The sequence below is a fragment of the Giraffa tippelskirchi genome, chromosome 2, assembly GCF_054371585.1.
Source record: "Giraffa tippelskirchi isolate mGirTip1 chromosome 2, T2T-mGirTip1v1.2.pri, whole genome shotgun sequence".
NCBI classification, from domain to species: Eukaryota; Metazoa; Chordata; class Mammalia; order Artiodactyla; family Giraffidae; genus Giraffa; species Giraffa tippelskirchi.
This window is the reverse complement of record NC_137276.1, coordinates 57,673,128-57,684,903: the sequence shown is the minus strand read 5'-3', so window position 1 is coordinate 57,684,903 and position 11,776 is coordinate 57,673,128. Positions and strand designations below refer to the sequence as shown.

The following is an 11,776-nucleotide window of genomic DNA, read 5'->3' as shown; positions in this document are numbered from 1 at the left end:
AACACCAAATCTAGTCTTTTCCCCCACATGGTGTTCCTACCAAGTCACAAAACCCAGCGGTTACTATTCTGGCTTCGAGGGGCTCAGTCCTAAGGCAGAAAAGTTTGTGTTACACAAAGAATTCCAGTGTAAATGACTTACGTATCTAACAACGTCGTATTTAAAAGCATTCGCTCAGTCAGGAGAAAAATGAGCCAATCAAAGAAGCTCGCTTTTGCAACTACCTAGAGCTGGGAACACCGCGGGGCGCGGGTGCTGGGTGTTCAGGCTTTTGGGCTGGGTGGGTGCCACGTGAACTTACCAGACAAAACCCCCAGCCCAGAGAGAGCGCCAGGTAACAGATAAGCCCTCCCCTCTCCCCCGCCCCGCCCGCCCCCGTAAAGCTGCCGGTTCGGCTGGGAGCTTCAAGCTGGCGCCCGCACTAACAACGCCGCAGGCGCCCCCATCATCAGAGTAATAATAACCCTGCAAGAGTCGCCTTGTGCCTCTGATCCTTTCCGCTCTTCTTCTGCTCCAGGGCGCGTTTCCTTCGAGACGCTCGCAAGCCTTTGGCCTGCGTTTCACTCTCACCCTCCCAATCATCTCCAAAAAATGCAGTACGGTCCCCAAAAAGAGCCACGCCTTGGGGGAAGTGAGGGTGCTGCAGGGGCTGCGGAAGATGACTGGATACCCGGGGTTCTTAGCTGGGATCCTGCGGCCAAGCCTGCTGCAGCACCCTGCGCGCAGCACACGGACCTGGCATCCTACTTGGCCAGTCCAGCTCCTTCGCTATTAAAATGCAAATCGAACCAGCAGGTTTGTTTTTAACAGCCCCAAATGGGCGACAATCTAAAAGTCCTTTGTAAAGAGCTAAGTAACAAAGAATGATGAAGCCCAAAACCGCTCCTATTGTGCAGTGATTGCGAAGAACCAAGTTGATCCCGGTGCACTTGCTAGCTAAGACCCTCCAATATGTAGTGACTAAAAAACCACGTTGCAGAAAAACACAGCAACGCCGTTTTGTAAACAGTACATCTACCTAATGTATGAAAGATACACCTAAAAGTGGGCTGAGAGAATGAAGAGTGAATTTGTTTTTTAAAACTATATTATGGGTGCTTAGTCGCTTCAGTCCTGTCCGACTCTTTGCGACCCCGGGACTGTAGCCCGCCAAGCTCCTCTGTCCAAGAGATTTCCCAGGCAAGAATACTGGAGTGGGTTGCCATTTAAATAATATTTAATATATATATTTTAAAATAAGTACAATATACGAATATATTACATAGATGACCTTTTTTTCCAACAAATAAACTTTATTTTCTAGCATAGTTTAAGTTACAAAAAATTTCAGATAGAGAGTTCTCATAAACTCCAGTTTCTTCTATTATTAACATCTTTTATTAGCATGATGTTTTGGCACAATCAATGAGCCAGTATTGATGCATTATTATCAATTAATCTCCATACTTTATTCACGTGTCCTTAGTCTTTATCTAATGTCCTTTTTCCAGGATCCTATCCAAGATTCCACATTACATTTAGTTTTCACATTTTCTCAGGCTTCTCTTGGCTGTACCAATGTGTCTCAGACTTTCCTTGGTTTTGATGACCTTGACAATTTTGAGTAATACTGGTCAAGTATTTTGTAAAGTATCCCTGAACCAGGATTAATCGTGTTTTTCTCACGACTAGATTAGGATTATGCATTTTTGAAAAGAAGACCACAATCGGTACATACTATCACTGTTGATCTATCATTCTTGACGTTGACCTTGATCATCCGGCTGAGATGTTAAAAGTTGACTGCAGTTTCTGCAGCATAAAGCTACTCTCCTCCACCTCCACTTCCATCCTGTTGTGTCACTTTTTAATGTACGGAGTCAATAAGGAAGGTACACTGAGCTGGAGGGGGCTTGGGGAAATCCCCTCCCCCGGAGTGCGGCGCAGGGCAGGACAGGTCTAGAAAGGCGGTGCGATGAACTGGTTCTTCGCCGACATCCGGGCGCCTGCCGTAACCTCTCGCGGCGGAAGGCCTCTGGCTTCCTTGCCAGACTCGCGGAGACATTCCCTAGTGTGCTGGCCCAGAACTCCTCTCACCTGGGGGCGGGGCCGTATGCATACCACGCCCCAGCCCCGCCCACACTCGGCCCCGCCCCTCCGCGGCGCCAGCGGCCCCGCTCCGGGGCACGCTGGGCCTCGGGCCCGCGGTGTTCCGCCCAGTGGGCTCCTCCTCCGGCTCCGCCCTGACGGCTGAGGAGCCTGCGGGTCGCTACTTCCCCGAGTGCTCCGAGTGTGGGAGTGGGACAAAACTCGAGGCCGGTCGGAGGTGCCGCGCCTGGGACGCGCGGCGAGAGAGCTGCTGCTGCTCGCGTCCCACTTCTCCCCTCGCGGCTCCCCACTGCCCCGTGGCCAGGTGAGTGAGGCTTCTCCGGCTTGAGGGGGGCACGGGACGGGGCGGAGGCAGGGCGCCGCGGCCCCCGCCGGGTGGCCCCGGACTGCCTGGCGCCACCTTCAGCCCGGCCCTGCGGTTTCCTGGGGGTAAAGGCGCGGGTGGCGGGCTGGTCCCGGACGGGCTGGGCGGTGCACAGGCGGGGCTCCCAGGGGCCAGGGCGGCGTGACTGTGCTGCTCCGCTGGGGTCCGGGGCTCAGGGCCTGGGAGCTCGTTAACCTGCGACAAGAAGGCGGCTGACTGGTGTGGGGATGGCAGTGGCCACGACCCCTCTGACCCCGCTGACTTCTGGAGAGTGTGTGTACCCTTCCGAAAAAGGCTTCTGTTGAGGAGACCTAGGAGGGGTGGCTGCCTTCAGGAACTTTCCTCCGGAACTGGAAAGACGGAAATTCCTGGGAGCTGCTGCTGTTGGAGTTGATTTATAAGGCACTTTATTTGAGGGAATGCGGGATCCACCCCAGGTGCTGTGTTCACCCGTGTGTTTACCTTCTCTTCCTGTTCTTTCATCTCAGCCTTGAGCTACAGTTTCAGGGAGGGGTTCTTGACTTCTCCTCCCCCTGAAAAAGCTTTAAGAAATGCGTCTGTTGATTTAACGGAGAGTTGTGCAGTTCATCAGTTTGAGTCTTTGGGGAGCAGAAGCTTAGCTAGACAGTTCCAGCCGAAGCTGGGAGCAGTTTGCCTGGCACATTTCTGTCCCTTCCCCTCTAAATCAGCGACCTTTCTTTGGCGATTGGGTGTTTTAGGACAGACCCAGGGTATCTTTGGTAGCCAACCACTCTGACTTCCCTCCTTGCTTTCACTTTGCTCCCCCGCTGCTTTGACCTGGACTTGGAGTGACCCTTCAAGGGGTGAGCCTCTGCCCAACCCCCACAGCAGGAACAAAAGCTTAGACGGCAGTGCCAGGCTGAGTCCTGGCAGGGCGTGTTATCTTGCTCATCCCCCAACTGGCTCCTTGTGTTCCTTCCTTGTTTCAGTCAGTTGTTGGAGATGACAGGAGAATTAGCAGGGCCCCTTCGCACAAGGCACTCTCATTGCCACAAGGTGTTCTCTGACAGGAGAGACTAGGTGAGGTTCCAGGGCTGTTCATTGCACCCGCATGAGATGCTCACTACCTCAAGCATCCCTTCTGAATCTCGCCTCTTACTAGACTCTGTGCCTTTGTTTCCTTATCTTTAGCATGGGGGGGTATTAATAATACCTGGAGCTTCCCTGGTGGCTCAGCTGACCTTCAAGGGGTGAGCCTCTGCCCAACCCCCACAGCAGGAACAAAAGCTTAGACGGCAGTGCCAGGCTGAGTCCTGGCAGGGCGTGTTATCTTGCTCATCCCCCAACTGGCTCCTTGTGTTCCTTCCTTGTTTCAGTCAGTTGTTGGAGATGACAGGAGAATTAGCAGGGCCCCTTCGCACAAGGCACTCTCATTGCCACAAGGTGTTCTCTGACAGGAGAGACTAGGTGAGGTTCCAGGGCTGTTCATTGCACCCGCATGAGATGCTCACTACCTCAAGCATCCCTTCTGAATCTCGCCTCTTACTAGACTCTGTGCCTTTGTTTCCTTATCTTTAGCATGGGGGGGTATTAATAATACCTGGAGCTTCCCTGGTGGCTCAGCTGTAAAGAATCTGCCTGCCAGTGCAGGAGACACAGGTTCTATCCCTGGGTCAGGAAGGAAATGGCTACCTACTCCAGTATTCTTGCCTTGGAAGTCCCATGGACAGAGGAGCCTGGCTGGCTACAGTCCATGAGGCCGCAAAGAGCCGAACACGACTTAGTGACTAAATGACAACAGTAACAATAATAATACCTACCTCACAGGGTTATTATGAGGATTAAATAACAACCGTACAGCTCAGTCACTGATCTGAATAGGTGGTGACCATGCTCCTGTGTCCCAGATAGACATAAAGCTTAGAGCAGGGCCCGACACATTAGTATTCATCTGTAAGAGTCAATAATAATAATAATTATTACTCCCTTCATGCAGCTGAAGGTCAGCCTAGTTGAATTGCTCTCCTTCTGACCTGTTCCTCTGTCTTGGCTCATGCTCTTCTGCCCTCCTTCCCCCAGTTCTGCCTGTTATTCATCGCCCTTCTAGGAGCCATCCAGGTATCTGGAGCAGGAAGGGGCAAGACATGCGGTCAACTCACACAGCCCTCTGCCACTTCTTTAACATCACTTCTCAGTATTCGCCCTGCAGTAGTAATTATACAGCCAACATCTCTCTGCCCCATCCTCTGTGTCTGGAGGGTGGGTGCTATTTCTCACTCATCTCTTGGTCTCACAGCATCCAGAAAGGACCTTGCCTGATGCTGGTACTCAGCAGTTAGCTAAGTGAAGAGGCAGGCCAGGGATATTTGACCTTGGAAGCTGAATTTGGATAGGCAAAAAAAAGAAAAAGTGGGGAGAGGGAGATGGAAGTGAGTTCAGACTGAGAAGTGGGCATAGGAACTGGCGGAGAGGTCAAGAGGAAGTCCCCTTGGACTCCTGTATGTTATCAGGTCAAGGATTGTTGTCAGGGCTTGTCCTGGATTGCTGCACCTAGAAGACCAAGATTGATTAGTGATGCCTTGGCCACGTGATTTGGGGAGGATGGGTAGCTTGGGATGGTAGGAGTGAGAATTGAGCCAGAATAGGTGAGTGTGGGATTTTTCTAGGCATTCACTGCAAAAAAATATAAAAACCTGGTGTGGGCAGGAGGTGAATGTAGAAACCAACTCTGTGCTGAGTGCTGATCTTCAGAGAACCTAGGGCCTTTCTGGATCTCACTCTCTTTCCTCTCTTCTCTCACCTGTGTCTTTTCCCCCTTAAGCAGTTCCTAGCACTTGTCCCATGGCGGGTACTGGAGGAAGATTGTGTGTAGGTGTATTTCACAATCGCAGCCAAGCAAACAGATTCAGGTTTCTCTGGATTTTTCTCAACAGCATCCTGTGAGCCCATTTCCTGTAGAACATGAGGAATCTGAGGGATACCTAGATAGGAAAGCTCTTAAAAGAAATGGAGAAACTGAAATTTCTTTGTTGGGAATTTGCATTTTTAAAAGCAGTTGTTGAAATTCAATGGAGCTTTCTAATAACGCTGAAACCATACCACAGGAGACCTACTGACCCTGACCCCGGGACCTCGTGAAATAAAGGTCGGATGTCATGTGGTGGTCTGGGAGGATCCTGACAGTGTGGCGTGAATAGTGACTCAAACCACAGCTGACTTTACTTTGTGAGAAAGTAACAGGTAGGGGCAATGGAGGGGTGAGGAGGCAGAGTTCCCATCCGTGCTGGGTACCCTGGGACAAGCCACATAGCCACACAGGATCCCAGTGTTCTGGGTAGTAAAATGGTTGTTTGCAGAATCTGGTGAGAAGATGTTTGCAAAAGGGGCTTGATATCAGTTAGGGGGTGGTGATGGCAGTGTTGATATCTTGGGTTGTTGCAAGGAATCTTGAAGCTGGGGTTGGAGTGTGTGGGTGGTAGGTAGCTGAATCCTGGTTCTGTGATCTCTGAGTTCTAGTCTTCCAGGGGCTTATGGTCCTGAAGGTACCACTGCCTTAGCAGGAAAAAGGGGGAGGAATGATTCCTGAAATTGAGAAGAAGTCAGGTGTCTGGAGCATCTTACACCTGTAGTATGGGCAGAGACTGGCTGGAGGACAGTGAATGAGGGACGAGGAGAAACTCAGAGCTGATGACAGGGAGGTGGAGGTTAAGCTTGGGGATGGCATCCTTGGGGAAAAGGGTGTGTCTGTGAGGGGGCTGGTGATAGCCGACTGAGCTTGCTGTGTTCGCCTAAAAGGTCATGGCTATTTTAGGAAGCGAGTGACAAGGATGTTGCTGTTGAGCTCATAGTTAGTGAGTACCCACTGTTTGCCTAGCCCTGTACTGTGAGCACAAAAGCAGAGGCCACCCCCACCCACCCTAGGTTGTCCCTGGCTGTTCCGTAGTACAGGTGTAAAATAATTTATTCAACCTTTCCCTTATTGCTGGGTGTGGAGGCTATTGACTGTTTTTATAGTTTGAAACAGTGTTGGAGTAAATAGTCTGTGCATGCTCAGTCGCTTCGGTTGTGTCCCACTCTTTGCAGCCCTGTGGACTGTAGCCGGCTAGGCTCCTCTGTCTATGGAATTCTTCAGACAAGAATACTGGAGTGGGTTTCCATGCTCTCCTCCAGGGGATCTTCCTGACCTAGTGATCGAACCTGGCTCTCCTGCATTGCAGGTGAATTCTTTACCACTGAGCCACCGGTAGGAATGTTTATAAGGAAGAGTTAACACTTTTATAATATTAAGTCTTCCAAATCAAGGACAGATTACAGGCCTTGTGATATAGAATGTCTTCATTAGATACTAAGAATGGGATTCTAATTGGGTATGCTGGAGGTATATATCTCATAAAATATGTTATATAATTTGGAAATTATTTGTAAATATTTTTTAAAAAATTCTTTCTACTCTTTTGGTCATTAATTTCAACCTTTATTGTTACTCATTTCTTCTTTTTGCTTATTTCATTGCTCTAGTTTTCACGTCTAAATTGGTTCATTTATTTTTAGTTTTTTAATTTAAAAATTATATAGAGCTCAGCATTTTCTTCTGAGTACCAGTCTAGCCAGTGGGCCTTTATATGAAATGCTCATGTTTCCATTGCTTCCTAGTACTCTGTAGATCAGTTCTGATCCAAGGACTTTTTAGAAGGCAGCATCTTTAATTTCTGAGGAAGTTATGGGGCAGTCTGATCATATTTTAATGTTGGCTGCTAGTTCTCTTGGCTTCCTCCGTGGCTCAGCTGCCAATGCAGGAGATGCAAGAGATGCGTGTTTAATCCCTGGATCGGGAAGTTTCCCTGTATGAAATGGCAGCCTGCTCTAGTATTCTTCCCTGGAAAATTCCATGGACAGAGTAGCCTGGCGGACCGCAGTCGATGGGTCGCAGAGTTGGATGCAACTGAGCATACATACACAGTTCTATTGAGTGAAGGTGCTTGGCAGAATCTCTTGTGGGACTGCATTAAGATTTTCTTTGTGGCCAGCTACATGATCAACCTGAAAAGCTTTCATGACATGTATTCTCTGTGGAACACAGACATCAGATATTTCTGTGATCTTGAGGGTGCCCTCTCCATCTTTGCTTATTGAATCTTTTTTTTTTTTTGAGTCAAACTCGACTTACATTTCTCTGTGTTTGTGAATTTGGCGTGCATGTTTGGTGTATACAGCTTTATCAAGCTTATCTTTGTGGATTGTACCTTGTGTCATTTGTTACTTATTCTGTACCTTTGGCCTTAAATTCCATATTATCTGTTTTAGGAGCATATATTGTCAATAATCTGGGAGAATTCCTTCGTTGTAGTCCTGAAATTAGTAATTAAATGCATTTTGTAGGACAGTAAATGAAAGGCTTAGAAATTTGGAAGCAAGCATCAGTCAGGCAGAGGGTAAGCCACGTGCTTTAGTTTCCACTCAGGCTTATGCAGAGTAGGTAGTGATCAGGCTGGCTCTGCCTGCTTCTTAGACTCATGACTGTGAGCTCCCCCTTCTTGTCTGTCCCAGTGTCCCCCATGATAGCCAAGTTTTAGGAGGGATGGATAAAAGGAGGTCAGTTCGCAAAACCCAGGGATGGACCTCTGACTTTGTGGTTGGTTCCTCCCCCACCCCATAGGTCCACGTAGATGGTTCTCACTCACAGTTATATTTCCTTCCTCATCTACAGCAGCAAAACAGACTCTCTGTTCCCCAAGGGATATGACAAAATAGTACACAGAAATGTCCCAAGACCAAATGTCAGCTGTGAAGGCTTGGGCCCCAAGTTTTACAGTCTTTTCTGTGCTTCTGTTTTAAGTCATGTAAACTATTTCATGGGACTAGAATGGCCTAAGCCTTGTTGTACCATGAAATCCTAGTGAGTAGTTTTCCAAGTCCTGTGTTTCCAGATAAAGGCAAATGGCTGAGAAGTGGCTGGAAAAAACCCTCAGTCTGCAGAGGCAGGGTTATTGGAAAGTTCTCAGCATGGTTTTAATATTAATATTTCCACTTGTGGTTTTTCTCCATGCTGACCTAATATGTCTTTGCCTTAATTTTCAACTTTTCCTTTTTTTAAAAAAAGTGTTTCTCTTGTAATCAGCACATGACTGGGGTTGAGGGGAGATGGCGGGAGGCAGTGATAATAACAACAAACCGAATTTGGTCATTTCTGTCTCTGGCAGAGAATTCAGGCTGTTTGCATGCCAGATAGTCTTGATTGTATTTCTTGCATCTTGTTGTCTGTTTATTATTTATTACACTTGGATGTTGTTTCTTTCCTACTTTCTGCTGTCTGGTTGAGTTTCTCATCATTCCTCTTCCTCACCCACCTGCATTAGGATTCAGGTTTGGCCATGAGTTAAGAGGAGTTTCTCGCTCCCTCTGTCTCCAGAAATTGGAGTCCAGAGTTAGTAAGTGTCTGTTCCATGAGGTTGTCCAGGCACCAGACTCCTTAGGCACAGTTGCACCTCGCGTTCTCCAGGGCTTTGGTTCTCAAACTTGAGCACTTTTATGAATAATCTGGAAGGTTTGTTGAAACACAGATTCCTGGGCCCCATCCCTAAAGGCTCTGATTTAGGGGGTCCTGAGGCCCGAGAAATTTTCTAACGGGCACTCAGGTTGTGCTGATGTGGCCAGTCTGGGGACAGTAGTGCTGCTCTGGCTTCCCTTACCTGTGTGGCCCAGGACAGCTGACTTCCTGAGAGTCCTGCCTTGCTGCCAGGGAAGCTCGGAAGCATAGTCCTAATTTGGGGCTGCCATGTGCCAGGCTGCTGGTAGTGTTCTGTTATGGAAGCGAGATGGGCAGATGGTTGAGGGGGGACAACCAGAAGTTTCTGGAACACCACCCACTGCTGTCCTCAGTCTGAAACTACTGCTGTGCTTGTCAGTTTTGCCATTTCCTAAGCCAGCCTTCCTCAGGTTGGGAAATAAGAATGGAATCTCATGACAGTGGCAGGCCAGCAGGCAATGCAGAGGAGGGCAGTGTCTGGTCCAGTGGGCTGGTGACTAACAGGCAGGTTGCCGCTGCTACTTTGCTGATGCTCTGAGGGTCAGCACTGCTTCCAGGCCATTCCTAGTGGTTGGATTTGGCAGCCATGCATTCTGCATGTGGAGCCACCTTAGAGGCCCTAGGGATGTGGGGATGGGTGTCCCTCCAAGACCCAGCTTTGGGATAGAGAGTATCTTACTGTGCTTTCTTCTCCTGACTGACCTGCCTCAACTCCAGGTGTGACACATCAGTAACTTATTTCTGGGAAAGCGTGCGGACAGAGGCTATTTGAACCCTGAATTGAGTTGGGCTGATGGTCAGTGCAGCTCCTGATACCCCAGAGAGATCAAACAAGTGGCTGCCAATCCCTGCTCTCTGCTCTTGTTAACTTGTAGGTTAGAACCTGGGGAGAAGCCATGTCACAGAAGCTTCCCTGGGCAGAGGACACTATCTCTGTGACTTGATGACATGGGACTTTATTTGGAGGCAGCAGGGTCACCTTCTCATTCTGTCTTTCCCAGGATAGGCTTCACATTTCCAGTCCATTCTCCAACCCAGGAAGGTGGAGTAGAACCCAGCAGCGTGAGTGGAGGGGAGCCAGCCTGGGCCTGGATGCATTGGCCTGGAGGTCAAGAAACATGAGTTGAGTCTTTGCCCCGCCCCAGGCAAGCTTTGCTCTCCAGGCCTCGACTCCCACCTAAGTAAAATAAGCCAGTGGAGTCAAAGGGTCTCCTGAAGGCACCTTCCAGCTCTGATGTTGTAGGATTCCTGTGTAATCCCAAAGCTAGCACGCTGGGAACTGACTTTATTCCCCAGCGGTGTCTTTCTGAGCCTGCTTGCTCACATTCAGCCCCTTAGTCAGGCCTGGGCACTGGCCTGTGGCCACTCTCCCAGCTTGCTGTACTTGGAGCTCCTCCAGGCGGGGCTACCTCAGGTGCCAGCCTTTGGGGTGGGGACAGAGTCAGAGGCACCACTTGCCTAATGATTGACGTGTGCTCCAGCTATTCTTGATTCATGGGTGTGTGTTGGGGGGGAGTTGAATGTCTAACAGCACCTTCTGTGGGCTTTCTATTCAGTGCTTGGGAAAGGATGATCTAGGTTGGTGGGGTGCTGCCCTGGGGCTCCCTTGATCGCTTCTGGGGCTTGATGACCTCATCACCCACACCTCGGAGGGGAGGCAGTGCCCCGGCAGAGTCAGGAATGTTTGGACGCCTCTTACGTCACTCAAGGTCCGGCCTTGTTGTAGGAGGGAGAGAAAGAATGTTTTAGATGAGCTCTCTCTGCCCCCAGAATTCCTGGCGCCTCCGTACCAAAGATGTCATTGGGACAGGTGCCACCAGGGTATGAAAGAGATATAATCAGGATCCACTGATGTTCTGTCAGGAACCTCGCAGTGCCCTACCCGTGCTAACTGGTGAAGGAGGAGAGGAGAGGCCTGTCCTATAGCCGCAGCACTGACTCTCTCGCTGGGAGGCCTAGAAGAAATAATTCTGGCCCTGGCACACGTCACGTGTGTGATCTTTGCTTGTCAAGAATCATCTCTGAGCCGTAGTCCCCTTGAGGTGATAATACCTATCTTGAAGGATCGTTGTGAAGGTTAATGAGGTGATACATGATGAAGTAATATGTGTTCCTGGAGTATGAAATGGCACCCCATTTCAGTATTCTTGCCTGGAGAATCCCATGGACAGAGGAGCCTGGTGGGGTACAATCCATAGGGTCGCATAGACTCAGATATGACTGAAGCGACTTAGGTACTGGAAAGAGGGGAGTATTATTAGAACACTAGAGGACATAGAAAACATTTTAGGCCAAGTGCTGGTAAGTTCCAGAAAGAGAGGTCATTGTTGTGGGTGGAGAGATCAGGGTGGGTTTCCTGAAAGAAGCAGGCCTCCATCTGGCTCAAAGGAAAAGCCAGAATTGACTTAGGCTTAAGGAGGGCAGACAAAGGAGACAGGAGGACAGACTAGGTAGAGAGATGACTGAGCAGAAGTTCTGAAGATGGAAAATGCTGAGGTATTGGCTTGATTGAGCTATAGATATGCATTTCCTGCTTTCTTTCCATCACATGGAGACGTCCAGGGACCTTCCATTTTCTTGCCATGGCACAGCCCAGGGCTGCTTGGCAGGTCTTAGGGTTCCACCTGCACAGCAGTCAGGCCCACCTGAGATCTAAAAGAGCATCTCCTCCTCCAGTGTGATCTGTAGGCTCTGGTGGGGATTTCTTTTCATCTTCTAGCTGAACAAGGCTGGCTGGGGACTTGGTCACCATTAGAGGAGCCGCCCTTGAGAAGTGCTGTTTGAAGGAGAGGTTTCTGGGGCTTCTAGGCAGGGTGGGGTGCTCCGCTGTTTGGCGC

At 49.4% G+C, this 11,776-nt stretch overlaps 1 protein-coding gene across 14 annotated transcripts in view; it reads left to right on the top strand.

The window, feature by feature from the left end:
• The window catches only part of ANXA11 (annexin A11), a 64,706-nt gene that overhangs the window by 20,105 nt on the left and 32,825 nt on the right, over positions 1-11,776 (top strand). For 4 of the 14 annotated variants that reach the window (XM_081573787.1, XM_081573789.1, XM_081573788.1 and 1 more), the window contains exon 1: positions 2,217-2,392. The exons of 2 other annotated variants lie outside the window; for them this stretch is intronic. The gene's annotated coding sequence lies outside the window, so the exon portion shown is untranslated. Of the gene's footprint in view, positions 1-2,216; positions 2,518-2,558; positions 2,890-5,517; positions 5,654-11,776 lie in introns of those variants that run through there. 8 more of the 14 variants (XM_081573791.1, XM_081573798.1, XM_081573797.1 and 5 more) reach the window with 5 other exon arrangements.